The sequence below is a fragment of the Lissotriton vulgaris genome, chromosome 10 (genome assembly GCF_964263255.1).
Source record: "Lissotriton vulgaris chromosome 10, aLisVul1.2, whole genome shotgun sequence".
In the NCBI taxonomy this organism is placed as follows: Eukaryota; Metazoa; Chordata; class Amphibia; order Caudata; family Salamandridae; genus Lissotriton; species Lissotriton vulgaris.
In genome coordinates this window covers 124,173,354-124,197,640 of record NC_141698.1, presented here as the reverse complement: position 1 = coordinate 124,197,640, position 24,287 = coordinate 124,173,354, and the positions used below count along the sequence as shown (strand labels likewise).

General features: G+C 44.6%; 1 protein-coding gene across 1 annotated transcript in view; it reads left to right on the top strand.

The window, feature by feature from the left end:
• Positions 1-24,287, top strand: part of LOC147684817 (cytochrome P450 3A29-like) — a 141,541-nt gene that overhangs the window by 57,422 nt on the left and 59,832 nt on the right. The window lies entirely within an intron of this gene.

Genomic DNA, 24,287 nt, shown 5'->3' with positions numbered 1-24,287 from the left:
CATGATTGTTTAACTTGCACACTGTCCCAAAATCCAGTTTTCTGTTTTTTTATAAGCACCTACTTTTTTGGTACCTTTGTTCATTTTTTTTATGTGTGTTTCTTTCTTTGTGAGTGACACAAATAGTAAAATCCAATTCCTCATTGATATAAAGTTACGGGTCTCCATTATGGGATCATCACTGATTTTAATACATTTAGAATTCCCCTACATATTTGCTACTTCATAGTTCAATTTTCTAAATTGAAATGTTAAAGCAAATTTAACAAACCATTTCAAAACAAAGTCCTACCTATGGTCAGTATTTTCTATTTTTCCTTTAAATTAAACCAAACAAAGCTGATGGTATGGGAGGAAATCGCATTTATCGTCCTTGTTTTCACATGGGGTGTGGGTGAAAGAAATGCTTCCCTGAAAAGAGAAACCAACAGTTTTTCATATTCCACTAATTTAATTTCTCAACTTCAGAACCCAAAAAGATTTATGGTAATTAATTTTAAAACCACACGTCCCAAAATCAATTGTTGCTTTGTTTTCTGTTTGTCTAATCTACATCAAACTTATTTTAATGCATATAATTGTTATGGTTTATTACAGCCTTTAGTCCTCTGTAGCTTTATAGGCCGCACACAAAGGTGAGGATCTAAATCGAGGTAGTGGAACTATTGGGCTGATAGAACATTCCCCCATGAAGGCTGACTTTTCTAATTAAAAATAAAAGCCTCTATGGGAACACAGGGTTTGGGGGAGATGGAGAAGGGGGAAGATTTGTTGGTGTTAGATGGTCAGAACCAGTGAGAGAAAGTAAAAAGCTTGGATGAGATGATGGTAAATCAGAGAAGTAAAGGTCGATGTAAGCAGGGCAGAAACCAGCAAGAGAAGGTAAGCTTAGATAAGTAAGGAGGAATGGGAGCGGTATCTACAACTTGGGCAGGACCAGCCAGAGAAGATAAAAGTAAAGGGAAAACGCGAAAGGTGGATTTAGGAAGGCAGAACCAACAGAGACGATAAATGGCTGGGCGGAGATTTGAGATGTGAAGAGTGGGGCAATAAAGGCAACTGTGGGTGTAAGAGGGCAGGACATGCAAGAAAAGGTGAGAGGCTGAGTGTAAAGATAAGAAGAAAAGAGGAGAGTTTGGAGGAAAAAAGGGATGTAAGATTGGCATTACCAGGGAGAGAAGTTAAGAGTCTGAGGAGAGAAATGAGATGTGAAGAGGAGAGCATGGACAGAGAGGGGAATGTAAGTGGACAAAATCGGCAAAAAAGAAAGAGGCTGGAGGATAGGTAAAAACATGCTGTTGCAACAGCATATGCTGCTTAATTCATTGAGCCTTCCGACAAAGTTTGCAATTTCCTATCTCCTTATTGTCTATGTTAAAAAATTGGCATCGTTTAGAAATACATGTCATCCTTCAAAAAAGGTTATGATCTTGAACCATCCTCAATGAGTCTGTAAAATTTGGGCCTGATCGTTGTGTATTCTTGTACTCCTTTTGACTTTTCTATTAAGTCTAGCTCTCATTCCTGACCGGAGATCTACACATCATAGTTCTGTCGTGGCCTCCTTTTGGAATATTTCCCTTGTCTCACGGTCAGTCATACCAGTGACAAGACTGAAAAAGCTGTGGTTGTTCCTCTGCTCAAACAAACATTTGACAGGGACAAAACCACCCACCATCTTCTGACGTATCTCTTTGTTGCTCTTTTCTCAAAAAGTCTTCAAAAGAAGGCAACAGCGAAATCTCCTTTGTTGAAGCTAATTTACTTATTGACTGAGTGGCAGCTAGCCTTTGACCTCTCTGCTGTGTCAAATGTTTTATACCTGATTTTAGATCTAGGAGGTAGAGCAGCCTTCTTATTACTTAGTAGTAGCACCACATTTGACAATGTTTCCCAGCTGGTAGCTGTGATTCAACTGGAACAATCTGGAGTTTAAGGTTTTGCCCTGCCGTGTCTTAACTCTAGCCTATCTTAGAGATCTGAAACAGTCCACCTACCACATATTTCAGTTTTTTACTAAATCTCTGGTGTGTGGAATTTCTTGGGCTTCCATTGTTTAATCTTTATTCTAGTTAGCCTTACTCGCAGAGTCCGTTGGTTTCTTGGTGATATCCTACTTTTTTTTTTTTATGAAATTATTTTTACTGACAACACTAGCCAACAAAACATAAGGAGAGCCAATTTTCACATGAACAATACAAAAAGAAAGTAAGAGAAGAAATTAATCACAATATTAATAATAACATATCATTAAATCTTACTGCTAACTAAATTAAAAATAGACATGTAGACACAGTACAAAATAATATATCAGTATACCGAAATTTATTTTTGGCCATAGCTATCTTGATAACTCAACATTCCATGAGCAATGGCATAAAAATAAATTAATACTGGGTTTGGTTTAAAAAGAAGGTTCCCCAAATTTTATCGAGTTTCCTCATTGATCGAGCACCTTTTATTCTGGCTAGAGAGGACTCCATATCATATATTTAGTTTACAAGTGACCACCATTCCATTATATGTGGTGGCTTTGAGGCTATCCATGCCCTAGCTATAACCAATCTTGCGCATGAAACCAAGATAATTAATAGATCTTTGTATATGCCATTAGATGGTTGCATGCCCAGTAGTACCATTTTTTTTATATTGAAGTAGAGATCACTTGTTTCTGATTTAAAATATTTTCTATTCCAATCCAAAGCTCAGATAATAATGGGCATGAAAAGAGCATGTGTTCAAGGTCTGCTGCCATCAAACCACATTTAGGGCACATAGTACGGTCGCTTAATATATTATTTCGGGACCATTTTGAGATTTGTTGCGGGGTGTAATAAAAATGAAATACTGTTTTATATAATTGAAGCCTTAAACTAGAGGATTGTACCAATTTGTTGATACTGCAGAATGAAGTAGAAATATTATGTGCGGTTATATTTACCCCCAGTCTTGTTGACCATTTCACAGCAAGTTTCGGGCAGTCATCAACTTTATATTGACTACGACACTTATAGCCTATGCTAATCAGAGATTTGGTCTTTTCTGTATATAGACATGTCCATATATCTGAGTCTGATACTTCTCTCAAATTAATTTTCCGGTACAAAAAATCTCGTATTTGTATATATTTAAACCGCATTCGTTCGTGCAGCTTATAAAGAAGTTTAAGTGTCTCAAAATCTAGAAGGCCCGCCGTACCATACAGATCCCCTAGCGTATTTATACCATAATTAGCCCATACACATCCTGCTCTGTCACTGAAAATTCCAGGTAATCCGGGATTGCCCCACAGCGACAGCTTGGAATGAAAAAAGGAAGTCCTACCAATAGTCAGAATTAAATTCCATATGCGCACTGCCGCCCTGGCAGTCTTGAACCTGACTCTTTTAAAATAATTCGGATCGTTTGCTCCCGCCAAAAATTGATTAGAGTTCCTACCCAGCATAAATTGATGGAAAAAAAATTGATTGTTAGAGTTAAAAAGACTGCGGAGACGACCCAAAAAAGTAGCAAAAAAATATAATCTGAAGTCTGGGGAATTAAGCCCCCCTTTATTAAGCGGGAGCTTCAGTAGAGAAAGTGATCTTCGAGCTTTTTTATACCCCCAAATAAAACTACTAAATATCCCATCTAATTTTTTGAAAAATAAATTGCTAACACATAAAGGGATTGACCTAAATAAATAAAGAAATTTTGGTAAAATCTTCATTTTAATTAGGTTGATCCGCCCTACCAGATTCAAAGGGATCTTGTGCCATTTTTTTAGAAGGGCTGACACTTCTTTCAGTAAGGCATCATAGTTAAGCGCATTTATGTCTCCTATTTTGGAGGAAATTTTCACACCTAAGTAGGTGGCGGCTTGACAGGTACCAGAAACATACACCAGTGGCTTGTAATTCAATATAACTTGCGTTTTATTTAGGTTTAATTTATAACCAGAGATGGCTCCGAAATTATTTGCTTCCTCCGTAATTCCCGATATAGCTTCTACCACATCCGTTGTGTACACCGCTAAATCAGCAGCGTACGCTCTGATTTTAAGGGTGTTTGTGCCAAATTTAAAAGGATGAATACGAGGTTGAGACTGAAGAGCATTTATGAATGGCTCCATTGAAAGAGCAAATAATAGCGGTGATAGGGGACACCCTTGGCGTGTACCTCTTAAAATTGAGAAGTTAGAAGACAGCATGCCGGCATAGCTAATTTTGTGCCTCGGGGTGATCATATAGAGCCTGTACCATACTCATATATTGACCCTTAAAGCCAAATTATGTCATGACCGCCCAAAGATAATCCCACCCCACTCGGTCAAAAGCTTTTTCAGCGTCTAATAAGACCATTCCGAGTGGAGTGGGATTTCTTGGTGATATCCTACGCATATTATTACTCAATTTATCATTTTCCACAAGAAAAGTTTTGGACTTGCATGCTAGCAGTTGCCTACTGGATGAATACAAATTCATTAAAACCTTTTGGTGACAAAGCTGGGGTTCTTTTCTTTAAGTGATTTGATATGATATGGTGTTCTGGTGGCCGGTGGAGCTGGGCCAATTGCTCACCCTGGTTGAATCAGCGAAAAAGTCTTGGATTGATTTTCCAGCATCTTCTCTACTTTTCTGATCAGATTAACTGTGTTTCATCCAATTTATCCATAAGCAACACAACATTAGGGTCCGGTAAAATATTAATTATGCCTGAGTTCTCAGAGTAAGTTCAGTAAGTCACATTACTCCTATGACATGAAGTACGCAAACACGTGATTATGCCTGTTCAAGTAATTTGGGTCAAGAATGCCTATCCAAGAGCACAGGAACAGACTGCTAGCAGATACTGGCTGCTGCTGTTCCTGTTCTGTTACATTTAGCGCTATTTTCATAGCTCAAACTGCATCCTGGGTTCACTTTGGACTCAAGGCTGCATTTTGCGAAATAGCACTAAATGCAAGGTTACAGCCCTCGCAAAATTCCTCTTAATCTTGCATACTTTTGCATAATTACGCTACAGCAAATTACACGAGTTGCCCACCCCTACACAAAATCATCCCTTTTATTCCCTCTCCCAAAGCAAGCCTGTTGTACAGTCAATTATTTTCTCACAACTAAATTTTGAAAATGCTCTCTTGGACTTCCCACCTTTTTGCGTTTAGTACACTTCAAATCATTAAGCACAATGCTATGCTCCTCATCAGAGTCTGCCCCATCGTGATGACATTTGTTCTCACCTTTCTGCCATTGTACTTCTGAATCTCAACACCAACAATATCGACATAGGAGAATATCAAGGGACAAAATATCAAAAGGTAAGTGCATATAGGGTGGTGTAGATCTGCTATTCCTAACTCCAGATCTACATACCATGAAAATATATATACCATATCGTTACGAGTATGTGGAATTCGGTACAAAAAATTCGGTATAAAAAGTCAAGAGCCACAAGTGAATATATATTTGTTTAGAATTTCTTTGGGTTCCATATTCACGATGCACACCTATAATAAGGTCCTCTCTTTCTTCCGCACCCTATTACTCCTTACCTTCATTGCAGAATCCTATACTCTATGACAACCAAGCTCCTGTGCTGTTCTAAAATTAAGAGAGTATGTATTGGAGGTAGATCCTTATCCTATCTAGTTGTGCAAGCCTGTAAATATCTCTCTCTTGGGCCATGTGACACTCCAATCTTCTGAAAAAATACTTAAAACGGTCCTTTTCCCACATAAGTAAACTCTACATCTCTTCTTTAGAAAACAGTTAGTGTTAGGATGCCCAGTTAATGTAATATCTTCATTCATCCCATTCCACAGGGCAATAAAAATGTGCTTAATCTTCACCACCATTTTATCAACAGGGAGGGATGAGGAATTAGTGTGTCCGTTTCTTTCCCCAGGGTAGTAGATGCAATTAATCAAGAAAAAATGGACACTTGTAACACTACTCGACCTTTGGTTCAGGGAGAATAGGAAACCCTCAAAAAAATCAATGTTAGTTGGAATGCGGCATATATGTTTCATCCGCCCCACATTGAGATTATGGCAGTTATCATAGGGTGCTCCTGTTTGTGTCGACTGCCAGCCTCATCCAGAGGCACCTCTAGTCTCGAGTGCAGTGTCCAGAGACAAAAAGGATTTCCCCACAAAAAAGAAATTAATCAAACAAGTGATACACATAAGAAATATTGTTAAAAAATGGAAAAAATGCCCGAATGCTTTTATTACTGGGTAAGTTTCCACTTGTTAAAAATGGGTTGTATACTATGGACCGAGTTACTAGGTCCTGTAGTATTGCATGAAAAAAATTGTCGACATGTTTCAGCTCCTTGGGCCAGGAGGTCTGTGGAGCTTTCGTCAGGACTTACAAACACATAATCTACTCACACAACTTGTGCGGTAATCCTTTTCACATACTAGTTGTTATGGAAAATACGCTCTCCACAATCTGGAAGAAATGGGAAAATAAACATCAACTGGTTTATGCAAACTTAAATTTTAGAGTGGGGGAGGGTTTGTTCGAAGTTCACAGGTAAGCTTTTTGTTACACTGGATATTTATAACGGAAGGTTATTAATTAGGATGTTGCGGGATAAGCTACGAAGTGACCATGATATGATAGTACACGAAAGCGAGTGCTAGTGGTAAGGCACTGGGGATTGATTCTCATAGGTTTTCATATAAAAACATATGGATGTATAGGGTTGACTAAATAGTCAAGGTGGTAAGAGGTATGCGCTTTTTAGAACGCGGTGTTCAATAGTGCTTATCTAGGGAGTGGTGTTTTCTGTACATAAACTTTAACTAGCAAGCGAAAGCGCGTAAGCAAGTACATTTTAAATGTTGGGAAAAAGCACTCGCAACCATTTACATCAAGGTCTTACCTGCTGTGTAAGCGTTCGGTATTTCAACGGGGACCGCTTATTCAAAGCGCAGAGCTGGATTAAAAAGATAGGTGCCTGTAAATATAAAGCGGCAGTTCTGCATCTTACCCATATCTTCAGAAATAGTATTAGAGGCGCCATTACCCGCGTGGTGGCTACACATTGGCCTTGTGCTGACTCTGCCCCCGGTACCCGGATGTTAGGCTACTGCTTCCTTTTTTTAAAGGAGGCTGGGTTCACAGATTTAAAGGGACAGTAGAACATTTGTTTTGAACAAGAAAAAAGTGTAATCCGTTCTTTTCACACAGGTGAAGGTGCCTAATTTCATTCCGAAAATAATTTTAAGGATTTTATTTTGCAAAGTGGTGCCAGGCTATATTGTCGTTAAGGCCATGTTCAAAAGTACGTAGTCGGTCCACCCATCTTTGCTCTTTCTCATATAGTATCTTCTCTGCATTTCGGGATTTGTCAGTCAGCATCTCAATGACTGTCCATTGTATATCTTCACATGAATGATTCATTTCCGAAAAATGGGTGCACAGTTTTGTAGTGTTCTTTTTCAATCTGATATTACTTTTGTGCTCGCCTATCCTAAGTTTGATTTTGCGACAAGTCATCCCAATATATTGCTTTTGACAGGGGCAGTTGATCATGTAGATAACATGAGAAGAGTTGCAATTCGTAAACTGCTTTTGTGTCCAAACAAAATTATCTGTTAGTTGCAAAGTCTTTGTGGCTGTCGTTGTTTTACAGGCAACGCATGTACCACAGGGAAAATGTCCTGATAGTGGGGTCATTGTGATACTGTTAGTCATAGGCATAGGTTGGCTTTTCTGAGGACGAGTATGTACAAGGGTATCTTTTAGATTCTTTGTCCTTCTGTTGGCGAATCTGGGTTTTGGCCAGTCAAATTGTCCTGTATTCACTATTTGCCAATTTTTGTTGATCAGTTTTTGAATGGCATAAGTGGCTGGGTTAAAAGTTGTCACACAGGTGGTCAAATCTTTTATGGGTTCTTTGGGGTAGGTTTGGAGAAGACATTCTCTTGGTTGATTATCAGCTCTTTTTTTGCACTTTTTGATGATTTGTTCTGTGTAATCTCTATTCCTCAATCTTTCGCTTAAACCCTTTGCTTGAATTTTATAGTCACTGTTCTTGCTGCAATTTCTTTTGAGGCGCAAAAACTGGCTATATGGTAGGTTGTCTCTGAGAGGCTTCGGGTGATAGCTTCTGTATGATAACAAACTGTTTTTAGCCGTAGGTTTTGTATATGTTTTGGTTTGTAAAGTTTTGTTATCATTGAAAATTGTCAGATCCAAGAAATCAAGTTGATTGTTGTTTGATGTGTATGTGAACTTCAGCCAAGGGTCCAAGGTATTGAGCCAGGTCATAAATTCGGCCAGATCTTGCTCTATGTTCCAGATTAAGAGAATGTCGTCGATGTATCTCTTCCAGTATATGATACTGGAAGAGAAAGTGTTTGTTCCACCAAAGACAAATTGTGTTTCGAATTGGCTCACATAAAGCCCTGCCACCGAAGGCGCGAAAGCGCTGCCCATGGAAGTGCTGTGGGTTTGAAGATACAATTTATCATCATATTCGAAGAAGTTTTCTTTGAGCGCCAGCCTGCAGCATTCAAGAATGAAGTGTCTGGGTGTGTTGTACTGCCAGTCCTCCATGTATAAAACATCTTCTAACATCTGTAAAGTCTCATCTTGGGGCAGGCTTGTGAAAAGAGATTCTACATCAAGGCCTACCAAGAGCATTGTCTCTGGATCAAAGGGCATATAAGAAATCTGCAACAGGAGGTCTCTTGTATCTTTCAGATACGTTTGAGTTTTTTGAACCATAGGTTTCAGGTATTCATCTGCAAATTTGGAGAGAGGCTCGAGGATTGACCCAATGCCGGGCACTATTGGGCGTCCTGGTGGCGGTGTCCTATTTTTATGGGTTTTTGGGAGTGAATAGAAATATGGAGTGATTGGCTCCCTTGTCATAAGGAATTCTGCTTCTTTTTTAGATATCCACCTTTTTGTTTCCGCCTCATACACCATGATTGAGATGGTATTTTGTAGTCTCTCAGTTGGATCTACTGTGATTCTCTGGTAAAACCTAGTATCGGACAGGAGGGCCAGGCATTGTTGGTTATAACCTGTCTTACTCAGGACTACTGTGCCTCCCCCCTTGTCCGCGGTTTGATCACTATTTCTTCATTTTTTCGTAGATCCTCGATTGCCAGGCGTTCCCTTTTGGTCAAGTTCTGAAAAGTTTTAGTCCTGTTCTTGTCCATGCTATCTACTCCTTTAAGGAGAGCTTGTTCAAAGGTGTGTAGTTCAGGAGGGACGCTGCATGATGGGGGGTTGAAGGTGGATTTCCTGCGTAAGGTGGTATCTCCATCTTGCTGTTGCGTGGTACTGTTGGCAAAATATGCTTTAAGTTGCAATGTTCTGCAAAATTCGGCTAATTCACTTTTAATCTTAAAAGTGTCTGTTTTTGGGGTAGGGACATATCCCAATCCTTTGATTAGCACAGCTATTTGGTCCTCGTTAAGTTCAACATCTGAAAGATTGACAATCAGCGATTGTTCTTGCTGGTGGAGGGTTGTGCTGCTGCCATGCTTCGGGTTTGGACATTCCTCTGTTGGTCTTGCCAGGTTAAAGACTTTCTTTTTCCTCGGGATTGGGACCGGCCTCGGGATAAAAAAGGCTGCTCTTGTTGGTGTGTGTTATGTTGTCCTGCCATTTGTTGGTCACCCATTTGGGGCATCTGTTGCATCCCTTGACGATAAGGGTCCATCCACCCTCCGTAGTGTGGAACAAACGGTTGATAGTATGGCATGTTGTAGCCAGAGTGGTATGGACGCTGCCATCTATTTCCCCTTCTTGGTCGTTGATATCTGTAGTTATTGCGACCTCTGTTAGGGGTGTAGTCGTCAGAACTATTGAAAGAGTTATTTGAGGAATTTTTCCCTGTTGATTCATTGTCTGAGTCTGCATCTGGAAGAATATAGTCATCTTTTATGTATGGGTGCATCTTTTCTTGGCTAAATTTTTTTAGATCTTTTCCAAGTTTTTGTAGTTTACTCTGCATAATGAACTCTTGTGTTTCTTCCATTTCTTTTGTTATTTCATCCAGTCTTTTTTTATATACTTGTGGATTGATGCCTTTTTTCAGTTCATTTTCACAGGCTTGTATTTCCAAAAGTAAGGCTTCTGAAAGTCGTCTTACAGTCTTAATTATTAATACCAAGTAGTCCAAGGTACACTTCCAAGAGATGGAGGACCAGTCCTTACGGAATGCTAAATCATGTAAGAAAATTTGTGGTGCATTTCCTACCCAAAGACCTCTGGGTGCTATCTTTGACCTCAGATATTCGGTCATTATAATTCCGTGAATCGCAGTTCTTATTTGGTCTCTTTTTTTCTCTGTTAGAGTGTCCCAATCATCTGTTTGGGATAGGGCTTCTGTAAGATCTGTATTTTGTAAAAGTGGTTGCGCTGCCAAAATCTCATCAATATCACTGGCATCGTAGCTTAATCCAACATTTCCTTCCATTTTTTATTTAGATTTCTTTATTATTGTCAGTTTTAGAACTTATTGTTCTCACGTATCCCGCAGCTGCGCGCTGCTTTCATAACATTTTATCAACAGGGAGGGATGAGGAATTAGTGTGTCCGGTTCTTTCCCCAGGGTAGTAGATGCAATTAATCAAGAAAAAATGGACCCTTGTAACACTACTCGACCTTTGGTTCAGGGAGAATAGGAAACCCTCAAAAAAATCAATGTTAGTTGGAATGCGGTATATATGTTTCACCACCTGCTGCTACTTTCAAAAAGCCCTGGGGAAGGCAGGGAGGTGAGGATGCCCAAATATCTTGTAAATGTATTTTGATGGTCTGTTAGGTTGAAGCCAATGCATCGGCCCCAGTGTTCATAACAGTACATCATTTGTCACTTTCCGTCCAACCTTGCATTTCACACAACTAGTTATACTGTTGCAAAGTATATTAAAATACATTATTTGCGATTTTTTCTGCTAAAATTCCTTGAATGAGAACCATAAACCTTTATAACAGTTGTTAAGTGCTATTACACAGAGACCCACGTTACAGGCCAGCATCCTTTGAAATGTGCAATTTGCCATATATTTTCCAGAAAAACAACGCCTGTTGCGTTTGAAATGTTAGCCCCTTCCAGAGTTTGGGTCTAGTTGGAACCCCTATTCCAGTGCTGCAATGCCCAGTAGAAAGGGGTCTCCTCCGAAGGGCAATGCAGCCATGGTCCAGCACTGCGAGGTACAGGGGAGGGACCATGGTGCCGCCGTGGACCAGACTTTAGAGGGGTCACCCACTACACGTACTTCTATTTTGTCCAACTTTTTGGTGGACAAGGCACCAAATGTTTCAGACTTCCCTGCTCTCAGGGCAAACGTACAAAAGGCGCATTAAGTGCATTTGAGAGACCTAGCAGGGTGCACCTATCTCAGTTTCTGACCCTCAACGGGTAGTAACAGAGGTGCTTGGTACCATGATTTTCTTTACTGAAAGGCTGTAGAACAGGAGGGGTCCTGCACAATACAACTTCAGCGATGTGGTTGTCTTTAGAGATGCTAATACTTAATGTGATCAACTGCAATTCCAGGCTCTGAATGTGTGAATGAACACCTTGCTGAGGCATAACCTGTAAGTATGTCTTTCTATTCATTTATTTCATTAACCCTTTCTATGCTGATGACGGAACCGCTCCATCATCAGCTGCGGTGAGGCTGTGCTGATGACGGAGCGGTTCCGTCATGGCCCTGCCGCCGCGCCTGCGTGGCGCGTTCTATTGAGCGGGTGGGGCCATGACGGAACCGCTCCGTCATGAGCACAGCCCAACCGCGGCTGATGACGGAGCGGTTCCGGCAACAGCATGCGGCCGCCCCGCCCACTTAGCGCTGCGGCAGAATAGCCGCCGCAGCGATGTGGTTAAGCTTGATTCAGAGTGCATATGTATTGACAGATTAGGGGATCAAGGAACACAGAGATGATGATACTTCCACAAAGCAGGATACCTGAGACTGCAGCTCAGTACTGCATGCTCCAAAGGCTAACACTTTACTTTGGAGGATAGACGATGAGACTGGGCACTGGAGGTGTGGCGCAGCGGGCAGGGCAACAGACTCGGGAACCCGGGGCTCATGGGTCGATCCCCGGCGGCAGATCAGCAAAGCACCATGTGACTCTCTAGCTCGCTTTATCTTCCTGAGGGCCCCCAGCGCCTTGACACCCTCGGGTAAATGTTTGCACTTTACAAATACTGGACATTTACATTTACATCTGAAACCTCTAACCCCCAAGTTAATATTCAGCCAATTTGGGGATTTTTTTCCATGCAACCACACAGAAATATTTAGGTTGTTGTAAAGGCACCCATTCTTGGAACCAAATGGGAGCAGAAGAATACCATCAAAAAGTGGATGCCAAAGACCACACAGTTTGGCCAGACAGGTAGGCTGAGATTAAAACCCATGTCTTGTGGACCACATTTGGGTGAGAGTGAGTGGTGGCTCGTCCGTTAAAGCAGAGGAGCATTTCTGCACAGGAAAAAGTAAAATGATAACCCCATGTTACTATAAGTTTATTTTTCCGTCCTGGCTTTAGGTACTTGGTGGAGCTGTGCTGCCCACACAACAGGAGGAGGAGTGGTGTGCATTTTCTAAGTGTGCATGACTTTTTGCCTGACCATCTTGGGCCGGCCAAATAGTCATGCACACTTAGCATGTGCTCCAACCAGCGGTATTGCACAGCCTGGGTGGAGAACATGCACAGGCTCCCAATCCTTGTCTGAGAACCGAACCACGGCCCTCAGCCCAATCACGATGCTGCTGACATGCAGGTAACATATATGTAGAAACAATATCCCAACAGGTATCAATTCAAAGACAGTTAATCATGTATGTAGAAAACATTACAGAGACAAGAGACAAGGAGACTCAATTGTTTTGTCTTAAGGTTGTTAATCACCAGATAGTATCACATACAGTTACATAGGAATATACAGTTATAGCAGCACTGTATAGAGAGAATCATAAGACAACCCGGTGTGTAGTGATATATACAAGTGGGCACAGGTGACGACGCAAGTGATCAAGGTGAACAGCGTCAGCGGCGCAAGGTGAATATATATACAGTGGTGTCTCGAAAGAATAACAAATTACATCAATCGCATTCATTAGTATCCATTTTTTGTCATGAGCCGAACAGCAGAAATACGCCAAAGGGTTGCGCTGTGGTGTCGACGGCGTTTCGATCCTCTTTAATGGGGATCGTCTTCAGGACAGGGTTGTCAATTTAAGGAGAGTGCTGGAGAGGCACCACCTTGGGTCTCGGGTGCCTATAGAGCTGATCAGTGATCCGGCGTCTGCAGGGCTAGATTAGATGTTGGTTCCAAGATGGTCCGTAGGTGTGGTCCAAAGCATGGATCTGCAACTCAGTGGATTTAATCCGGGTGTGGGTGAGGTCCAGGGCGAGGGTAACAGCGCCTGAATATATCGTGGCTGCTGGCGAGGGGATGAGTCTTGGGGTGGCGAGGCGGCAGGGCAGCGAGTGGCTCTAACACCTATTTTGCATTCAAGAAGAAGAGATTGACGTATATGAGACGGGCCTTCAGGTGGCCATTCCAAAGCAAGTCTCCCTGCCAAAGAAGCGCCCTGATAGCTTAGGAATTTTTTTTTTTAGATTTCTCACTACAGTAGGCCTTGTGGTTCTCTGGTGACAATGCGCCAGCATGGACAAAAATTATGAACAACCGCATCTCATACCAGGACTATACCCTAGCAAATGTCACCTTATTTAATCCGATTCAGCAGTTCAGTATAGATCAGCGTCCAGAGAGCGGCCATCTACCACCCAAGGTCATTTGCATTTCTTTGGTAGCACATGCAAAAGTTCTAACTGCATCAAAACTATACTGTCGAATAGATATCCAGTGAATTTCATAAGGTTGGATCAAATGAAGAAATTGCTGAATATATTGTTGATAACTGCGCAAGCTTTATTTTGAAAATATAGTTATAAAGATACCATAAAGTTGGCAAGATTTAATGAAGTATATATATTACAATGAAAGTTCTTAGAATGTACTCCACCCAAGGCTTCGATTTCAAAGCTTGGACAACACAGTAGCACCCATATGAAGTGAGGTGCTCCAAGAAAAATGTAAACAGGCTCATGCAACCGTTCCGAGCAAATCCCTTGTGTAAGGTTCTAAAAGCAGAAGTGATCCCAGAGGAGTACATTGAAAAAGGAGCTCTGGGCATATGGAAAAACACACCAGCAAAAGTAAGGATGCAACGAATTTCAGGCGGACGGGTAATGGAAAGGAGTTTGGGCCACGCAGAGCAAATAATGTAAACATCAACGAGCAGGCGTGGGTGAATTGTCTCACAGCCTGTTTTTTCTGACCTCACAAGCATTGCTCACACTCCAGTCTGCTGTCCAAATAGCATACCTTACACAGCTGTTTCTGGTCAGAGTCTGGGGGTAAGGCCTGCCATGTTACACCCTGCCGCCCAGGGTGGTAACGCAAACAGTACATCTTGTAGCAGACCTTCCAGTATTAGAAACAGCCTGTCTCTAACATCATAAGGAATTATCTGTTTGGTAACACTCAATCAACATCCTTCCTGGCTGACTGAATCCCTTGCTGATATTAAGCTAATAACCAATGACTTACAGTCTGACCGTATGAGGTCCGAATGAGTTACCACAGGCTCTGTTTCAAAAGTACCCTAATATGGTCATTACTGTACAGTGCCATACTACAGACGGACATTCTTACAGAAGCAGAGCGGGCTCCTTAATGTATTCAGTACAGAAGTAGAGGGAACCCCACAAAGCCCAATAACTACCTGAAAGGATTCCTGTTAATCACAGCGCCCATCATGCGCTGCAATTAAAAGGAATGTTATCACAAAGACCCACAATCCGCACCCAGCTGCGCTCTATTTAGAAAAGAAATGAAGCACGTCTGAAAGCACAACGTGTAAATCACACGTTGTGCTTTTGGACTTGCTGCATGTCTTTTCTCAATAGAGTGAGACAGCGGGATTATTGTGGGCATTTGTGAAAGTATTCCTGTTAATTGCAGCGCATGACGGGCGCTGTGATTAACAGGAATCCTTTGACAAAGGCCTCAGGCAACCGGTAAATTGCAGTTTTTCGCCGCTCGCGTTTTAAAACCGGGCGGCAGCGATAACAAGTGCGCGCTTCACAAGGGGCACTGCGCGCTCTGGTGCCTTAAAGGTGCGCGGGCGCGCATCCGCGCGGGTTAGAGGGAAGACTGCACCCCACACTCCTGGTCTTAGTTTTACATGGTGGTGGTCTGAAAATCATGCCTCTATGAGGTGCATCCCGTCATGCTCAAAAAGGACTATATCTTGCACATCTTCAGTGATCATGCATTAGCCGAGCCAGGGTCCATACACTGGTTTTGCTGAAACTATGTTGCCCACAGTTCATGCATTACTTCAGAAAAACTGCAATTAGAGTATGAGCTGTAGCTCTCAAACAACAGCCACTGCTCTGTTTCCTGTTAATGCCATTGACCGACAACTGCACTCACAATTATGTCTGTTTTGTACATATATTTAAATTGGCTAGATTACAGCTCTGCGCTAGGCCACTCAAATTTAATCATGATACCAATACTATATGTATTTCAAATAACATAATGTTAAGTATGTTGGAATGCAAATGTTGAAAACCATCACAAATCTACAGGTCCATTGAATAACATCCCACTAATACACAGCACGTGTAAGATAACCCACCCATGCAGACTGCCATCTCTTCCACTCACACCAGGGTGTACCTTGATGCATAGCTCTTTGGATGCTCCACCTACCACTAAGTCTGCACTCATTAGTTAAATTATCCACAATACTGTGCTGATTATCAGTCTTCTTTATCTGGCAATCTTCTGGGTTGGTAGTCAACAGGTGCATAGACCAAGGCAAGAGGTGATTGTCCCCACAATGCAAAACTTACTGAATGACCTTACTCATCCTGCAGGTATCCTTCAAAATGTCTCTATTCCACGCTATAAACCAGGTGTAGCTCTAGCGTTCAGGCCTGAAATACGCAAACAAGACTCTCCAGTCCAGGAAAACCTAGGCTCACACCAAGACTTCATTTACATTTCACACTCCCCTCACCACTTCCGATCCTGTCCAGCCACCAGAGTGTGAGATGCCGAGACATGCATGGTGAGTTGGCTTGGTGCAGACTGGCACTGTAGAAATGTTTTACTCAGCAAAATCCACTGCAGTGTGGCTTACAAACAGGGAACAGCCCTGCAGTCCATGGACACAGAATTGAGAAATGTGAACAACAAGCCTGCAGGAGCAGAATAAACTCATGAAGGACCAGGACACACTTTTGGAGGCTGAGTTGGCAGAGCATCAAACCATCTGCCATTGTTAAAGAAAATCTGCAATTGATATGATAGTAAGGTCTTTTAACTATTTTTGGCCCTGGCTGAGAGGTTTACGTTCATACCTGCAGGACCCAGTTATGCGTTAGTTCATCTGTTGGCAAACAATGATGACCTGCAGGATATCCGAACAACCTGCTTTCCAGTGATGAACTCAGTCCAAACTCAGGACCAGTACTAAGTAGCCAGGGGCGACAATGTTGCCCCGTGGCATCAAACCATTGATCACATCACATATCATCTTTATTCATATCCTTCCCACACCTCCACAGTTTTGCTATTTGCACAAGTGTTGTATAAATGTAGAATTGTTACCAAGCCCTGTATATCACATTAAAATATGTTCATAATGCACGCTGCCTTCATTCATGTTTCTGTACTGGTATGACACCATTAAAATGTGTATGGTTGGTGGAAATTGGGTTACAGGTTGACGGTGTGAAACACTACTGAAGCAGCAACCACAGATATGTTGAGGTGAAACACAAGCAAACCCCAAATTTACCTGTGATCAGCCCTCTGGTAGTTTAGCACAAATCTGTCAGACTCAACTTAGAAGCAATGTGTAAAGTATTTATGCAGCACTTCAAACAGTTATACAGTGAAAACACAACACAAGAAAAAGCCCACACCAATTAAAAAAATGGAGTAACATTTAATTTGAGACCAAAATGACAAAAATCCAGTCAGTAGCACCAGAGATTTGCAGTTTTAAAAATGTGAGTAAAAATTGTGCTTGGAAGCACTTAACACCAACTGTGGTTATCTGGTTGCGCTAGGCCGGGACAAAGTCACAAGTTCAGGCCAATGGAGTGCAGGCCTGCTGCAAGAACAGCTCCTCCCCTCATCAAGTCAGAGATGGCCCATCCACCCAAAATCTATCTTTCCTTTGTCTCGGTCTGGACGCAATACACAAAGACCAACTGCCAGCTACACCTAGTCACGTGACCCAGGATACAGGCAGCAGACACCAAATGGTTGGGACTAGAAAATACGAACTTTCTAAAAGTAGTAATTTCAGAATTGTGACTTAAAATCCGACTTAACCATTAAATTACAATTCTTTATACACCAAACTAACCATTCGTACCTGCTCCCAATTGATTGTTATCACTTATTAAATGCCTTAAGTTAACCCAATGTTATCCAATGGGCGAGGCAAGCCTTGCAGTAGTGGAAAAACATTTTAAGATTTTTTCACTAGCAGGACATCCAAGTTAAAAGTAAGAAAACAAAATCTCCCATCACTTCAGATGAGTCAACCTTGAATACATTGTAATAACAGTCTTTATTTTCACAAAAGCTTCTCCAGTTCTTCCATACCAACACGTGTTTCATGTCACTCTGCAGATGTCTCAGCAGACTTCTTCGGGGCTACGATTATAAATGTACATGATTTAAGGGAGGAGTGCCCAAGTCAGTTGCTGCTAGAGAAACATCACCCCGGTCAAGATGACCCATTTAACCCTTTATGCAAGAAATTAGAGTGATTTGTTTTGGTTGGTAGTGTATCATCATTGATCAGAATTCAGGGCCCGATTCACAGAACTAACTTAAGACAAAATCCCTACCTTGCTACCATTTTGGTATTCATAGTAGGCACTTACTCATTTTGGTATTCACAGAAGGCACTTACTCATTTTGGTATTTACAGAAGTTAGGAGTCCAAACTTTATGCCTTCTGTGAATACCGAAAGTCTTAAAGATAGGATTTTTCTCAGTTTAGGAGTAGAAAAGTTAGGACTCCTAACTTTAGGACGACTAAATGCCTTCTGTCAATACCGAAAGTCTTAAAGTTAGGATTTTTCTTAGTTTAGGAGTAGTAGAAGGTAGAAATGTACACCAAACGTCCCTTTGAGTTATGAAACCCTCATAAGCTATATCGTCTCATGATGATGTTCTTATCATTCTCCGCAACAATACACTACATATAGAATAAATACTGTTCCTAATCTCCTAAAAAAGTAATGTAATTTGTGATCTATGTTTAGACTTTCATCCACCACTTTTAGTTTCATTATCCACAGGGCTTCCTATCGCCTCAGTTTCCATTACCGGTTACACCCCTCTTGATGTACCGTTTCCATACCATGAAGCTGGAAACCCCTGTGATGGTCCTGTTGCTCGCATGTCAAGGTGTGTAGTGCAAATGGATATTTTGAATCTCCGTTTGACTGCCCAAAAGTGTTCTACTATCCTCTCTTTCACATGTCTAATTGTGCTGCACATGAGTACACCCACATACTGGATTGTGCCCAGAGACTTCTGTGGTAACAGCACATTTTGAACAATGTGCACTAACATCTTGCAAAACATAATCCAGTTGCAACGTACATTCACTTTTTCATCCATAATTCTTACTGGATTAGACATACGAGTGGGCTACCCATGCTTGGCATTTTGTCATGCACATGGCACATTAAAGGATAGATACTCACACCATGCTGCTTCTGCTTCTCATACTAATATAGCAGTTCATGGACGTCTGGTCTGATCTATGAAATGATCCTCCTTTGGTCTTTCTGCGTAGGCAAGTTGTCTTCCAGAGAATGTCCAGGGCATTGACCCATCTTCCTAGCATGCGCAAACATCCTGGCCCTTCTGAGTGGCAACATCTGCTCCTGTGCGCTTCCTGGCAATGTAATGCCATATCACAAGGCAGGCTTCTTGTCTGGTGCCCCATGAAGCTAAGAAAGTTTCTGAAGTGCGGCTGCATAAATGTCAGCTTCATCATTGTTAAAGTTGGGAACTTGTCTGTTCTCTCCTCAGCCATTTTGGAGAGCTCTGGAGTCCACAGATAAGCAGAAAGGATGCTGATAACCATTTTGTGGGCTTAAGATGCTTAGGAAAGACCTATTTTGCACTTTCATGGTGTTCATGCCTGGGATGTGTCAGTTTCGCAAGAGTTCACTGTATGTTGCATAGTGTTATGTTGCTAAGAATATGAAAAGAGCTAAAAACAGGGGACTGAAAGATGTTGAAAGTACCCAGAAGTCATTCATGGATTAACCAGTTAAGGGAGAGGTGTGGTGCAGCGGACAGAGCGGCTCACTCCGGAGCACAGGGCCCGCATTTTGATCCCTGGCGCCGGCGGAAGGTCAGCTCATTATCATGTGATTCTGGGCAGTAGCTCATCTAATCTCACCGACGGCCCCCATCGCCTTGAAATCCTTGAGGGGTGATATGTTTAGACTTTACAAATACGAATTATTTATTATAACTGGTTACTTTAGGTAACATGCCTACGTGTAACTGAACACCATCTGTCACATCCACAAAATACCTTCGGCCCAATTCACAAAGGTAAATACAAGTGTATATTTATTCTTTTATATATTTACTACTACTCCAAGATGTAACTTCTTTGCTATTCACCATTTCTGGGTATAAATGTACTCCTACTTTTAGACTTGTATCGCTCTACACCCCCTGGCAGAGCGTCCTGCAACAGGATTTAGGAGAGGAATGCTACTATTAGTAGCTTTTCACATGTAGGTGAAGATCTCTGCCGCTCTCCATGGAAAAGTATAGGGAAAATATTAAATGCATTAATCCGTAAACAAATTCTATGTCAGGACCGGAGGCTTCGGATTATGCCATTCTTTCATCGTTTTATTCTCTACAGCAGCAAGAAAATATAACACAAACTACTTTTCCCATGAACATTTTGGGGAAAAAATAAAGTCAACATGAGTCCTATCACAGTGTCCATGCACCGGCGACTCCCATCATGCTCCACTGCACTTGTCTCCTCCTCTTTCTTCGCTGCTCGCAGCAAGTTAAGTTGTTTTTTTCCTTCTCTCCTGGGTTTGGGTTTCTGTGTGTTGCCTTTGGCCTTGGGCCGGGTGTCGGGTTTCTGTCCATTCTCCACAGATTCCCTTGATTGGTCGCGGGCCGCCTAGTGCGCTCCTTACGCGATCCAGGGGCCGGTGTCTCGTTTGCTGAAGGGCCGCTCCCAGAGTCTTCTAGAGTGTTCTGGCGCGCTCCTATCACCAGCGGACCCGTGCCTAGCCTCCCGGCTCTGACACCCTGCGGGGTCGTAATTAGGTTTTCCCCTTCTCTCTGGACGCCCTTTGGGTGTATTGTTGGACGAACACCCTTCGGGGTCGTAATTGTGCTGTGGGAACGCTTTGCCGGGAGGTGCCCCGAGACTCTGTGGGCTGCAGCGTTTCCAGGGCCTGACCCGTTAATTGTGAGCCTTGGGCCACCCATATCACTGGGACTCCCCAGACTGTAGAGCGCCCTGAGGAGGGTCATTTGGTCTTGCTCTCCGTTCCTGCTGCTAGAGCCTAATTTACCTCGCTATGCAGGGGAACGCGGACCAGTATCCAGAGGAGGACCCTCTGAACTATGTCCCGTTGGACGATGACTTCTACCAGGCAGTCGACGATTCCATCTATCGCGCGATGGATCAGGCCATGGTCCCCCTGGAGCAACGCCTTTCGGCGCGCCTGGACGAGGCCTATGCCAAGTTTGCTGCCTTGCTTCCGGCGCCGGCTCCAGCCTCCGGAGCGGATTCGTCCCCTACCCCACCTCCTCCCAAGAAGCCTTGCACTGAGGGAGTTGATTCAGCGGCTTTCGCTAGGGTGAAGAGTGCCTTCAAAGCCCTGGAGGACGCGCAACCACCCGCTCCTCTTCCTTCGGAGGTTCCTCCGCTTTCTCCCTCAGCTATGTCTCCGGACCCGCAGCGCGACGACAACGATTCTCCGGACTCGGAGGAGGAGGCCTGTTCTTCCCAGTCGTGGCTGCCTTCTCAGCCCTCATCCTCCGCGGGTCCGTCTGACATGCTGGACCCGGACGACATCGTGCACCCCCGTTCCTCGGAGTGGGTCCCGTGTGACAAGGTGGCCCAGTACGTCGCTAATAGGCTGAGGAAGCCGGTGGACAAGGAACCTAGGAGCCGCCTGCGTGCGGAGTGTCCCCGGCCCTCGTTGGAGGGCAAGGTGGCCATGACCCCGGACATCGATCCGAAGATGGCGACCCTTCTCCAGAAGTTCGTCAAGGACCCTCGGAAGGGAATCGACAGGTCCTGGCGCACATGCCAGGACAAGCTTTTGGATGCTGTCGGGCCCCTTACCAAGATCTTGGATATGGCGGAGGAGGCCAAAGGTGTCGGGCGACGCAATCTCCCCGGAAGTTTTGTCCAACTGGGCTCAGAGGGCCATCATTTTCCTTGGCAACGCCAACTGCGCCCTCTCTACGGAGCGGAGGCGTTCCCTACTTATTAAGGTGGACCCCAAGCTGGGCGATCTCGCCTCGTCGGAGGCGGGCGCAGTGGCCCAGGGGGGATTGTTCGGTGACCCATTCATCAAGGAACTAGGGAAATTTGTGGCCACCTTCACGTCCCTGGATCGCGCCCAGTCCAATATAAAGAAGGTCTTCGCACCTCGTGTTTTTGACAAGGCCGGACGAGGCAGGGGCCGCTCGTTCGGCCGGGGCGCCAGCTCGGATAGAGGTCAAGGCTCCGGACGTGGCCAGTATCAGGATAAGGCCAGGTTCAACAATTTCTACCCCACCAGAGGGCAGAAGTTCGGAGGTCGTGGAGGTCAGCGTGGCCAACAGCAAGGCGGTGGTCGAGGTGAGTGTGCTGCCTTCCGCAACCTTGAGAGTGGGGGGGCGACTGGCGCAGTTTTTTCCTGCATGGGCCTCCCTTACCAGCGATGCTTGGGTGCTGCAGACGGTTCAGGGCTTCCAAATGGAGTTCCATGGCCGTCCTTGTCAGCGACAATGTCCTCGCCCCATTACCTTTTCCCAGCGCGATGCAGCTTTGGTGAGCGAAGAGGTCGCGGCCCTCCTCCAAAAAGGGGCGATTTGTTGCGCTTGCGAGCACCCCTCAGGCTTCATAAGCAATCTCTTCTTGGTAGACAAGGTCGATGGGGGCAGTCGCCCCGTGATAAATTTGAAAGAGTTCAACGAGTGGTTGGTGTATCGGCATTTCAAAATGGAGGGGATACATCTCTTGCGCGATGTCTTACGCCCGTCCGATTGGATGGTCAGGCTAGACTTGAAAGACGCCTACTTGACGGTTCCAATCTTTCCCCCTCACCGGCGTTTCCTCCAGTTCAGGTGGGACGGTCAGGTTTACGAGTTCACCACTCTGCCTTTCGGGCTCTCCTCGGCGCCATGGTGCTTCACAAAAGTGTTGCGACCGGTGGTGGAGGCCTTGAGGGCTCAAGGGGTCAGACTGATAGTGTACCTGGACGACATGCTGCTCATGGACCAGTGCCCCGAGCGGCTGCGGTCACAGTTGCAGTCTGCGGTCAACCTTTTACAAGGCCTAGGGTTCGTGATCAACGAGAAAAAGTCCCTTTTGGTTCCAGCACAGTGTGCTACGTTTCTCGGCTTTACCATAGACTCGGTGGCGTCCACTTTGAGTCTTCCGGCCAGAAAGATGGCGAGGATCAGACACGAATTGCGTCAAACTCTGGCCAAGCAGATGATTTCTTTGCGCCACCTGGCGAAGCTAGTGGGCCTGTTATCGTCTTCGATTCAAGCTATCTTCCCGGGACCCCTTCGTTACCGCGCTATGCAGCGCTTGAAGGCGTACCACCTCAGGAGGGGATTGACGTACTCTCAATTGATTCCCTTATCGGAAGACGTGAGGGGCGAAATGCAATGGTGGCTCACGCACATGGAGGCCTGGAATGGCCGTGCGATTTTCGGTTCCGCCCCAGATGTCGTGATAGAATCGGACGCCAGCCGTTCCGGCTGGGGGCCCAGGTGCGGAGACTTCTCCACGGGCGGCGCCTGGTCTGCTCTCGAGCAGTCCCTGCATATCAACTGCTTGGAGTTGCTGGCGGGCTCCTTCGCAGTGCAATGTTGGACCAAGGACAGGGTACAATCTTGCGTCCTTCTCAGGATGGACAACGTGTCGGCGGTCCGTACATCAACCACCTGGGTGGTACCAGGTCCAAAATGCTGGCGGACCTGGCCAGAGACTTCTGGCACTTTTGTCTGGACCACCAGGTTTCGGTTACGGCGGAATATTTGCCGGGTCGCCAGAACGAGGTGGCCGATTGGCACTCGAGGAATTTATTGGACGCCAGCGTTTGGAAGCTGGACCATTCCGTGTTTGCCAGGCTCTCGGACCGTTGGGGTCCGTTCTCAATGGATCTCTTCGCGTCCCGCCTGGACCACCAGCTCCCGCGGTATTTCAGCTGGCGCCCCGACCCTCTGGCGGAAGCGACAGATGCATTCCTCCAGGACTGGTCGGGGGTTCAGGGATATGCGTTCCCGCCGTTCTCTATGATAACGCGAGTGTCAGCGTTGCTGCGCCGCCAATTGGCGCAGGTGGTGATGATCACTCCGTGGTGGAGGTCACAAGTTTGGTTTCCGGTTCTTCTGGAACTTTCTTGGGATTCTCAGATCCTACTCCCCCAGTCTCCTCACATTCTGCTGAACCCGGAGGGAGCTCCCCACAGGCTAGTCCTGGAAGGCTCATTGCGCCTGATGGCGTGGAGGCTCTCCGGCGACGCTGGGCGTTGCCTGGCCTTTCGAGAACAGCAGAGGACTTGCTCTCCAAGGCCTGGGCCGACAGCACGACCAAACGCTACCGATCGGCTTGGCTCCGATGGAGCCGTTGGTGTGTGCGACGGGGTTTGGATCCCATGGGGGCACCTGTGGTGCGTGTCTTGAATTTCTTGGCGGAACTGTCGGATCAGGGTCTGGCCTATCGGTCGATCAATACTTTCCGGTCAGCGGTGTCGGCGGGGCACGACCTGGTTCAGGGGTCCCCGGTCGGCGAGCATCCTTTGGTCTGTAGGCTCTTGAGAGGTATACGGCTTTCCTTACCTCCGGAACCTCGTGGGATGTGAACAGGGTGCTGAATTTGTTCCTTTCCTGGCAACCGAACAGGTTTCTATCTCGTAAGGAGTTGTCAGCTAAGTTGGCCATGTTGCTGTGCCTGGTGTCCTGCAGGCGAGTCTCGGACGTGCGAGCGCTGG